The 11,392-nt window shown below is 42.0% G+C and overlaps 1 protein-coding gene across 3 annotated transcripts in view; it reads right to left on the bottom strand.

The window, feature by feature from the left end:
* The window catches only part of RUSC2 (RUN and SH3 domain containing 2), a 70,101-nt gene extending 59,433 nt beyond the window's left edge, over positions 1-10,668 (bottom strand). The window contains exon 1 of one of the 3 annotated variants that reach the window (XM_026013307.2): positions 10,303-10,668. The gene's annotated coding sequence lies outside the window, so the exon portion shown is untranslated. The remainder of the gene's footprint in view (positions 1-10,302) is intronic. The other 2 variants (XM_072727975.1, XM_026013308.2) reach the window with 2 other exon arrangements.
* Between the last annotated feature and the right edge of the window lie 724 nt (positions 10,669-11,392).

The raw sequence follows: 11,392 nt of genomic DNA on the forward strand, positions 1-11,392 counted from the left end.
AAACATCTTTATCAGTGGCTTTCAAATTGTGCTTTACAAAGCTCTTTCAGGGGACTGAAAGAAAGGTAGATGAAGGGGATGGAGAGGAAAGGAGGGAAAGAGAGAACCAGGTTAGACTCTATTTCCCCAACTCCTTGCCTTCAACTAAAACAGCTCAGATTTTATCTTTTTGTCTCCACTTTCTTGTGGAATATTTAAACAAAGAACTCCCCTCTAAAACAAGATTGCGATTCTCTACTACAGATCTTCACAAACCAACACAAAGCCACAGCTGTCTTTTGTTCCCCAGAGATCAATGACCCTTGTTAACTATTACTACCACTTGGTTGTTTAGAAAGGACTCACGAATACATAATGAGGCAGGCCTCAGGCTTCCAGGCCTCCTTTTCCAATCACTATCATTAGGGATGAATAAACTAATGATGTTGTAGGTTGCTGTGTTGGATCTCAAGCAAAGCACATTACAGAAATCAGCCTATAAACTGAAATAACCACTACAGAAGTTAACTATAGCCGTAAGTAGAAAGAAAATAAAATTTTAAAAATAAAAAGAAAAAAAAAAAAAAAAAAAAAGAAAATAAAATTTTAAAGAAGTAGACTAGTAGACTAGTACAACCAAGTAAGAGACATGCTTCAAAGTAGTTACCTTAAAAGATTTAATTCATTCCTGTAGGGCTCCTATTCAAAATATTTCTAGAACTCCTGGGGTGCCTGGGTGGCTTAGTCAGTTAAGCATCCAACTCTTGATTTCAGCTCAGACCTTGATCTCAGCTCAGGGTAGTGAGTTCAAGGCCCGAGTTGGGCTCCACACTGGGTGTGGAGCCTACATTAAAAAAAAAAAAATTCTAGAACTCCTATAAAAATTTTAAAAAGTTAAAAAAATATGTTACGTTAAAAGAAGGGGGAGGGCACCTGGCTGGCTCAGTCAGGAGAGATCATGTGACTTGATCTCAGGGTCTTGCGTTCACGCCCCATGTTGAGTGTGGAGCCCACTTAAAATAAAAATTAAAAATATATATATATCAAAATATTTCTAGAACTCCCCTTTTGGAACTGCAAAAAACCCACCAAGCCAACTCACAAAATTGTGGGATGTTATCAATCATTGTTTTAAGTCACTAAGTTCTGGGGTGGTTTGTTATATAGTAATATATAAGTGAGACAGAAAAATTTAAATTATTTTGCTTTGGGGGATATTTAAAGGATATAAAAGGGGGATAATAAAAGGGAGATATTTAAAGGATTAGTCTTATAGAAAAACTCTAGCTTTACAGAACCCACAGAGAATAGGTTAGTTTGGATAAAAAGAGCTCAGCTGTATATATATTTTTTAATATTATTTATTTATTTATTGGAGAGAGAGCAAGCACAAGTAGTGGGGAGAGGCAGAGGGAGAAGCAGAGGGATGTTATCAATCATTGTTTTAAGTCACTAAGTTCTGGGGTGGTTTGTTATATAGTAATATATAAGTGAGACAGAAAAATTTAAATTATGCTTTGGGGGATATTTAAAGGAAATAAAAGGGGGATAATAAAAGGGGGATATTTAAAGGATTAGTCTTATAGAAAAACTCTAGCTTTACAGAACCCGCAGAGAATAGGTTAGTTTGGATAAAAAGAGCTCAGCTGTATATATATATATTTTAATATTATTTATTTATTTATTGGAGAGAGAGCAAGCACAAGTAGTGGGGAGAGGCAGAGGGAGAGGCAGACTCCCTGCTCAGCAGGGAGCCCAACACCAGGCTTGACCCCCAGCCCCAGATCATGACCTGAGCTGAAGGCAGGCGCTTAACTGACTGAGCCACCCAAGTGCCCCCAAACCTGGCTGTATCCTTAAGTAAATGGAACACAACACTTTAAAAAACAAGGAAATAATATTTTGTAAGAGAACTCCATAATGAATGGGATCAGCAGTAGGTCCTCAACTTTCCCTTCTTGAGTTTTTGCTTTCTTTCCTTAGGGTCACCTGAACCCTATCTATTCTGAGTTTAGGAAGACTGCTATCCTTTTTTTTTCTTTACCTGAGTATGGATAAAAATAACTTTCCATTTCTCCCTGAGTACACTAAATAAATATAAGCCTATATTTTATTTTTAAAAAGAGTTGTACAAGAAAAGAAAGTACAAAAGTATAAAAAACAATAAACAAGTTAAATATAGATTTTAGGTTACTAAGATAAGCAAGTTAAGTATAGACTTTGGATCCTAAGATAACTAAAGTCTAGCCAGAAGCTGCCTGGACCTATTTTTCTCTCTACTCAGTTATCAATCCATTGCCCTTGACTATAGGACTTCACACAAATGAAAAACAGCAGATACTTCAAAGCTTGATGTCTTATCTTCCTGGAGGAGATAAAAGACTATCCTGTTAAATCAAGAATTCTAGAGAACAGAGGATTTCTTCTTGAAGTATCAAAATTAATTTTTAAGAAACTTCAGATATTTGTGGGGTGCCTGCGTGGCTCAATTGGTTAAGTGTCTGCCTTTGGCTCAGGTCATGATCCCAGGATCCTGGGATGGAGCTCAACATTGAGGTCTCTGCTCAGCAGGGGGCCTGCTTCTTCCTCTTCCTCTGCTGTCCCCCACCCCCTTGTGCTCTCTGGCACTTTCCCCGTTCTTGAATAAGTAAATAAAGTCTTTTTTTTTTTTAAAAAAAAAACAATACCACTTTAGATATTTTGGTAAAACTCCTTTTATTTTTTTTTACTTATGATAGTCACAGAGAGAGAGAGAGAGAGAGATAGGCAGAGGGAGAAGCAGGCTCCATGCACCGGAAGCCTGATGTGGGATTCGATCCCAGGTCTCCAGGATCACGCGCTGGGCCAAAGGCAGGCGCCAAACCACTGCGCCACCCAGGGATCCCTGGTAAAACTCCTTTTAAAATACACTTTTACTGGAGCACCTGGATGGGTCAGTTGGTTAAGTGCCCGACTCTTGATTTCAGCTCAGGTCATCATCTCAGGGTCATGCAATAGAGCCCTGTGTCAGGGATCATGGTAGGGTCTGCTTGCTTCTCCCCCAGCTAGCACAAGTGCACGTCCGCACATGCGCGCAGGTTCTCTCTTTCTCTCGCAAATGAATAAATAAAATCTTTTTTTTTTAAAAAGGTACATTTTTACTTATACGCTTTGTTTTGTATACAGTATATAGGTTATAACTTAACTTTTGATTTTTTAAAACTTTTTCTTAATGATTCACTATGAATACTAACTGATATACTAGGCTAATATACAGTTTTGTTCTCAGTTTTGTTCTCTTTTGTTCTTTGTTCTCTGTTAAGGACTTGCATAACAAATCATCAAACATACTTCTATTCGAAAGGCAAGAAAAAGATGACATGATCTTACAAGGAAAAAAAACTCTTAGAACTAGTAAATTATCTGGCAGAGCTGCAGGATACAAAATCAACACATAAAAATCTGTTGTGTTTCTATACACCAGCAAAGAACAATATGAAAAGGAAATGAAAAAAACAATTCCATTTACAATAACATCAAAAAGAATAAAATACCTAGGAGTAAGTTTAATCAAAGAGGTAAAAGACTTGTACAATAAAAACTATAAAAAATTGGAGGAAGAAATGAAAGAAAACACAAATAAATAGATATCCTGTGTTCATGGATTATAAGACTTAAAACAGTTAAATGTCAGAACCTGCAATGTATGACAACATAAAGAGACATTATGCTATGTGAAATAATCTAAGTACAGAAAAGAAAACCTGATTTCACTTACATGAGGTATATACAATAGATAATTAATTAATGAAAAAGTGGAGAAAAAAAAAGTGGAATTGTGGTTGCCAAGGGCTAGGGGACAGGGAAATGCGGAGTTGCTGTTCAATAGGTATCAAGTTTCAGTCAAGTAAGATGAATAAGCTCTAGAGATCTGCTGTACAACAAAGTACCTATACAACAAAGTACCTATAGTCAACAATACATTGTTAAGTGTTCTTTCCACATTAATAATAAAAAAATCTCAATACTACCCAAAGTGATCTGCAGATTCAATGCAATCATTTTCAAAATCCTAATAGTATTTTTTGCAGAAATAGAAAAATCTATCTTAAAATTCATATGGAATCTAAGGGATCCTGAATAGCAAAACAAGCTTTTTTTTTTTTTTTTTTTTAGATTTTATTTATTTATTCACGAGAAACACATAGAGCAAAGACATAGGTAGAGGAAGAAGCAGACTTTCTGAGGGGGGCCTGATGCAGGACTTGATCCCAGGACCTCGGGATCATGGCCTGAGCCAAAGGCAGATGCTCAACCACTGAGACACCCAGGTATCCCACAAAACAATCTTTAAAAAGGAGAATAAAGTTGGAAGGCTCCCATTTCCTAATTGTGACACTTACTACAAAGCTATAGTAATCAAAAGAGTGTGGTATTGGCATAAATACAGACATATAAACCAATGGAACAGAATAGAGAGCCTGGAAATAAACTCTGGCATATCTGGTCAAATTATTTTTGATAATAATGCTAGGACTAGGGCAGCTCAGTGGTTTAGCGCCGCCTTCCGCCCCGGGCGTGATCCTGGAGACCCAGGATCGAGTCCCACGTCGGGTTCCCTGCTTGGAGCCTTCTTGTGTCTCTGCCTTTCTCTCTCTCTCTCTCTCTCTCTCTCGAATAAATAAATAAAATCTTAAAAAAATTTCTTTAAAAAAAAAAAAAGAATGCTAGGACTATTTGATGGGGAAAGGGCAGTCTTTTCAATAAATGGTATTGGAAAAATTGATATCCACATGCAAAAGAATGAAGTTGGGCTTTTGTCTTACACTATATACAAAAATTAACTCAAAATGGATCAAAGACTTAACCATAAAACATGAAACTATAAAAAACTTAGGACAAAATATAAGGGAAAAACTTTGTGACACTGAATTTGGCAATGATTTCTTATATGTTGCACCAAAAGCACAGGCAACAAAAGAAAAAACAGATAAACTGGATTTCACCAAAATTTAAAACTTTTGTGCATCAAAGGACAATCAACAAAGTGAAAAGGCAATTCACAGAATGGGAGAATATATTTGCATATGATATATCTGATAAGGACTTCTATCCAGATTATATAAAGAACCCCCACAACTCAACAATAAAGACATGTAACCCACTTAAAAAATGGGCAAAGGATTTTAAGAGACATTTCTCTAAAGAAAATATAAAAGTAGCCAATAACCCCATGAAAAGATGCTCAGCATCATTAACCATTAAAGAAGTACAAATCAAAACCACAATGAAATACCATTTCACAATCTTTTGTTACTAAAAACAAAACAAAAACAAAAACAGAAATAACAAGTGTTGGCAAGGATGTGGAAGAACTGGAACCTTTTATATTGCTGGTGGGAATGTAAAATGGTAGAGCCTTTGGAAAACAATCTGCTGGTTCTTCAAAAAAAGTGAACATAAAATGACCATATAATTCAGCAATTCCATTTTTGGGTATATACCTAAAAGAATTACAAGCAGGAATTCGAATAGATATTTGTACACTCATGTTCATAGCAGCATTATTCACAATAGCTAAAAGGTGGAAGCAACCCAAGTGTCCATTAATAAATGAATGAATAAGTAGAATGTGGTATATATATCAATGACTATTATTCAGCCTTAAAAAGGAAGGAAATTCAGATACGAGCTGCAAAATGGATGAACCCCGAAGACATTATGGTAAAAGAAATAAACTAGTCACAGAAATATAATATGGTTTAATTTATATGAAGTATCTAGAATAGTCAAATTCATAAAGAAAGAAAGCAGAATGTTGTCAGAGGCTCTGGGGAAGGGAATGAGAATTATTGTTAAATGGGTATGGAGTTTCAGTTTGAGAAGATGAAAAAGTTTTATAGATGGATAGTGGTGATGGATGGATAACAGTGTGAATATACTTAATGCCACTGAACTGTACACTTCGGAGTGGTTAAAATTTCTCCCAAGAAGATATACAGATAGCCAACAGACACGTGAAAAGATGCTCAACATCACTCATCAGGGAAATGCAAACCCAAACCACAATGAGATATCACCTCACACCTGTCAGAATGGCTAAAATCAAAACAAAAGAAACAACAAGCATTGGTAAGGATGTGGAAAAAAGGAACCCTCTTACACCGTTGATGGGAATGCAAACTGGTGCAGCCACTATGGAAAACAGTATGGGGTTTCCTCAAAAAATTAAAATTAGAACTACCCCATGATCCAGTAATTGTACTACTCGGTATTTATCCAAAAAATACAAAAACACTAATTTCATGGGATACATGCATTCTTAAGTTTTTTATTTTTATTTTTTAAAAATTTACTTATTTCAGAGAGAGAGGGAGAGCACTCATATGCACAAGCATGAGCAGGGGGAGGGGCAGAGGGAGAAGCAGATTCACAGCTGAGCAGGGAGCCCAATGTGGGGCTGGATCCCAGGACCCTAGGATCATGACCTAAGCCAAAGGCAGATGCCCAACCTACTGAGCCACTCAGGTACTCCCATTTCTATGTTTATTGCAGCATTATTTACAGTAGCCAAACTATGGAAGCAGCCTAAGTCCATCAATAGATGAATGGACAAAGAAGATGTGAGATATATATATATAACGGAATATTATTCAGTTATAAAAAAGAATGAGATCTTACCATTTGCAACAACACGGATAGAGCTAGAGAGCACAGTGCTAAGCAAAATAAGTCAGTCAGAGAAAGACAAATACCATAAGATCTTAATCATATGTGGAAGTTAAGAAATGAAACAAATGAACAAAGGGGAAAAAAAGAGACAACCATGAAACAGACTTTTTTAAGAGACCGGAGTGGGGGAGGGGCAGACGGTAAGGAAGAGAGAATAGGGGATCCCTGGGTGGCGCAGCGGTTTGGCGCCTGCCTTTGGCCCAGGGCGCGATCCTGGAGACCTGGGATCGAATCCCACATCGGGCTCCCGGTGCATGGAGCCTGCTTCTCCCTCTGCCTGTGTCTCTGCCTCTCTCTCTCTCTCTCTCTCTTTGACTATCATAAATAAATAAAAAAAAAAATTAAAATAAAAAAAAAAAAAAAAAGGAAGAGAGAATAGTAAGCAGGCACTATGCCCCCAGTGCAGAGCCTGACATGGAGCTCCATCTCACAACCCTGAGACCATGACCTGAGCCCAAATCATGCTGGACACTTAACTGACTGAGCTACCCAGGAGCCCTGAGACTCTTAACTATAGAGAACAAACTGATGGTTACCAGAGAGGAGGTGGGAAAGGGAATGGGGGGATAAGGGATGGAAATTCAAAAGTATAGTTATTATGATGAAAAAAAAGGATTAAAAAAACAGAATAGTTAAAATGGTAAATTTTATGTTGTGTGTGTGTGTGTATATATATATACATATATATATATTACCATAATTAAAAAAAAGTTAATGCAGTATGAGAGGTTCTGCTACAAGTTACACTTTTTTTGTTAGAAATCTACCCCCCCATCCCACTCTCATCTCCACTCCTAGCTATCTCTCTCAGAGCCATGTTAACATCTGGCCACTCAAAATAATATGGTCATTTTACATGACAGACTCATTTGACAAGTACTATAATATTATATGCCAGTGTCCGAGTAGGTGTTTTTCGGGTAACCCAAACATTGATCAATCATACTATCTCTATAGAGCCTGTCCTTACCTAACGTGTCATGAACCATCCCAGTCAAGTGACTTTTAATAGAGTGCTCAGTCATTGTGTATGAGTAACAGAAGGGTGAGTTATTGTCCTAAGTTTGCAGAGAGAAAATTAGAACACATAGCCTCCCCATGAACTAGGGTTGCCAGATTTAGCAAACAAAAATACAGGACACTTTATTGTTTACCTGAAATTCAAATTTAACTTGGCATCTTGTATTTTATCTGGCAACACTCTGAAGTATTGTAAGTTGAAGAGAAAATAAATTAAAAAATCCAGAGTGTTCTGGGCTGAGGTCTTACTTAATAGGGAGCCTAGACAGGTGAAAGTAAAAAAGCTCCTTAAAAATGTATTGGTTTCCGGCAGCCCAGGTGGCTCAGTGGTTTGGCGCCGCCTTGAGCCCAGGGCGTGATCCTGGAGACCCAGGATCAAGTCCCACATCAGGCTCCCTGCATGGAGCCTGCTTCTTCCTCTGCCTGTGTCTCTGCCTCTCTCTCTCTCTCTCTGTCTCTCATGAATAAATAAATAAAATCTTTAAAAAAAAAATGTATTGGTTTCACCTTCCCCACCAAAAAAGGTATTGGTCTCCAGATGCAATGCCCATGTGGACTCCAGTTTGGGAGCCCCTCCCTGCTTTGGGTTTCTATGGTCCAAGACTTACTTTATAAAAGCAGATCAGAGAGTGGGAAAAAAGAGAAAATGGAGAAGGATAAATCAAAGCTAGAAATGGGTGAGGACATACTCAGCTTCTTGTTAGTCAGGCCAGGCCTCAAAAAAGAACTTTCAACACTTAAAACAATCAGAGGAAATCCGATTTTGACCTGGCTCAAAGTGGAAGAGAAACAAAGGTGGTAAGCGTAAGTGAAAGGAGGAGCATAGGTAACAAAATAGGGATAGTGGTGGGATCTCTCTTCCTTCCCCAAAGCCGTATCACTGTCTCCTAGAAACTCCAAAAATTATTTGTACTTACTAATACTCTGAGCCCCAGTTACAATAATGCCACTACTGGTCAGGCAACTACTTTCAGCTTATCAACTCCTACAGCTTCCCAGCCATTTTTTCATCACTCTGCAGTGTCATCTACTTCCCCTACAGAACCTGGGCCAAAACTGAGGTCTCTGAACCCTGTCTCACCTTCAGGAATCTGAATCTGTTCAGGTTATCCTCCTCAGAATCAACAAAAACAGGTTTCAGGCTGTTCTTTGAGAATTCCATCTTTAAAAGGCTCACATTCTCATATATTACTGATACTGTTCACATAGTGGTGACCCCTGTCTGACTCAGGTCTACTGAGAGGCCATAAATGGCCCCATATGGCCTGATCATACTACAGTAGTATTTAGGAATATTTGATCTTAATCATATTAGGCCTGCCTGGGATGTCTACCACTCCAATCTCTCAGGGACATCGGTGGAGGTATCCAGGAGCTAAAGGGCAAAAATCAATGAGGGATTTTATTCCTCAACCTGTCCTGAAGCACCAGCTGACAGGCTACACTGAGTCAGCTTTAAAGGCTGTGGCTGACCTCCAGAATATTTCCCCACAGGGAGTAGTTAGTCTCTAGGACAAGAGTAGCAGGTCACTTGGGCAAAAGCTCTTTCAAGATTATCTGGGCAGCCTCTAAGGCACTTACCAGTAAGAATTTCTGCAGTACCCAGCCCTGAGTTTTTTTCAGTACACAGAAGGTTAGTGGAAAACATCTGATACATAGAAGGTCCTACCTGAATTAAAATTAGATTCATGAATTGAAAGACTGAGTATATTCAGTTTTAGGCTCCTGATAGGAGTAGCGCAAATAACCCTCCAGATGCTCTTCCCTTTCCCCTCTTCATGTGCCTAGAGACACCTTTCCCACCAAAGCACTCTGCCTTGTACCTTCTGCATTGGGCTCCTTCATTCATTTATCCACCCATCAAATATTAACTGAGTGCAAACGTGTGTCAGGCACAGTGCTCGGGAGCTGGGGTACAAATGAATAGAGTGTGGTCTTTGCCCCCAGGACGGCCCCCTGCTGTCTGCTGGGCCAGCCTGGCAGTCCCCAGCCAGCCCTGGGCGCGGGATCACCATGCCCTTCGAAGCTGGTAAATGCAGTGGCGGCGGGACTTGTCGGGCAAAATGTCAGGCGTTTTCCGAAGGTGAGAGTGAGAGATCTAGCCTGGCTCAGGCGGATACCCGCTAGGGAGGTCAAAGGGGCCGCGGGGGCACACAGGGCCCGGCTGGCACTGGCTGCAAGGAGGCCCCCCATCCCGTCAACAGTCCTGGGGCTCGGTGCTCAGCGCCTGCGCTCCCCCCCAGGGCTGCCACAGGAGATGTGGGTACAACGATGACGGGGGAGTCAGCTGAGGGTGCCACCGAAGGGACAGTTTGAGGAGACGGTTGGGGTGGATCTGGGGTGACGCCCAAAGGAATGTTTGGTCCTTGGTGCTTGAGGGTTCAGCGGATGGTAGAGCAGAAGGGTCAGGAGGAGGGCAGGTTTGGTCGGTCCGGAGGGTGGGAGCGGACCCGGAGGGTGCGGATGAAGGGCCAGCGCGCAGGGCTGAGGGGAAGGGCGGGGGCGCACCCAGGGCTTTCTCCTAAGGGATCACTTGGAACGTGAGGGCAACGGGTCTTCCGGACCCCGCCAACCCCAAAGAGGCGTCCCTACCTCGTTTCTCGCCTCAGCGTGATCCTAAAGTGCGGGCGGTGAGGGTGTTGGCGGCGGCGGCGGCGTCTCACGCCCTCCTGGGGTCGCGCTGCAGCCGGGACAGGCCGGCGTCCCCCTCCTCTCCAGCCGGGGTGGTAATGTCCAGTCCCCCCTGCAGCCGCGGCACCGATGGTCGGATCTGGGTTGCCCTCATGCCGCCCCCGCGGACGGCGCGTTGGTTCGGTCCTCCGGGCCGGCGGTGCTGCCCACCTCCCCCGCTTCTTGCGGCGATGGGCGCAGCGAGTCACGCGCAGTGCTTTCCCGCGAGGGGAGCGGCGAGGCTTCGGCCGCGGCCCCGCCCTCCGCGGCCCCGCCCCCGCCTCGCCCCGCCCCCCCTCGGGCTGGGGCGCCGCCTGCGCCGCTCGGGTGCCCGGGAACCCCGTGGACCGTGGGCGCGGGGCTAGTAGCTTCGGAGTTAGGTGTGTTTGCACACCCACCTTCGCCCAAAGCAGCAATTCTCAACCCTGGCACTCCAGCACAGCCTCTTCGGGAAAGCAGAAACTCACAATAGAGCAGTAAAACCAAGGCCTGACCTCAGCCGAGAAGGTCTCCGTCAGGATCACTGGGATGGGAGTGTAGTGGTCGTTGGGTGGCGCCCAAGCTTTGATGTTTTTAAAAGTACCCCGTGTAATCGCCAGGGTTTAAGAAGCCCTGGTAAAACCTGGAACTGACAAAGACACTCTCCTTGGACCAAAACTTGAGTCAGGCTCCTCTGAGTTCTCTGCTGGACTAGGCCTGACCTTGGGCTTCCCTGTAGAATCCAGTTTGAGCAAGAATCCTGCTAAGTCAGTCTGGTGAGAATCCCCCACCCAATTTGGTATCGATCACCTTCCATATCTTACCACCCTGACCTTTAGCAAGAATTCTGAGACCTTCCTAGCAATTGCTATCCGTGGTATGAATGTTTTGTGTGTCTCAGAAATTCACACACTGAAATACCTCCAGAGGTGATGGTGCTAGGAAGCGGGGCCTTTGAGAAGTGATAAATCTCTTGAGGCACATGAATTGGACTAGTGCTCTTAGGGAAGACATCTCTCAGAGGTCCCTAGCC

The sequence above is a fragment of the Vulpes vulpes genome, chromosome 12 (genome assembly GCF_048418805.1).
Source record: "Vulpes vulpes isolate BD-2025 chromosome 12, VulVul3, whole genome shotgun sequence".
Lineage (NCBI taxonomy): Eukaryota > Metazoa > Chordata > Mammalia > Carnivora > Canidae > Vulpes > Vulpes vulpes.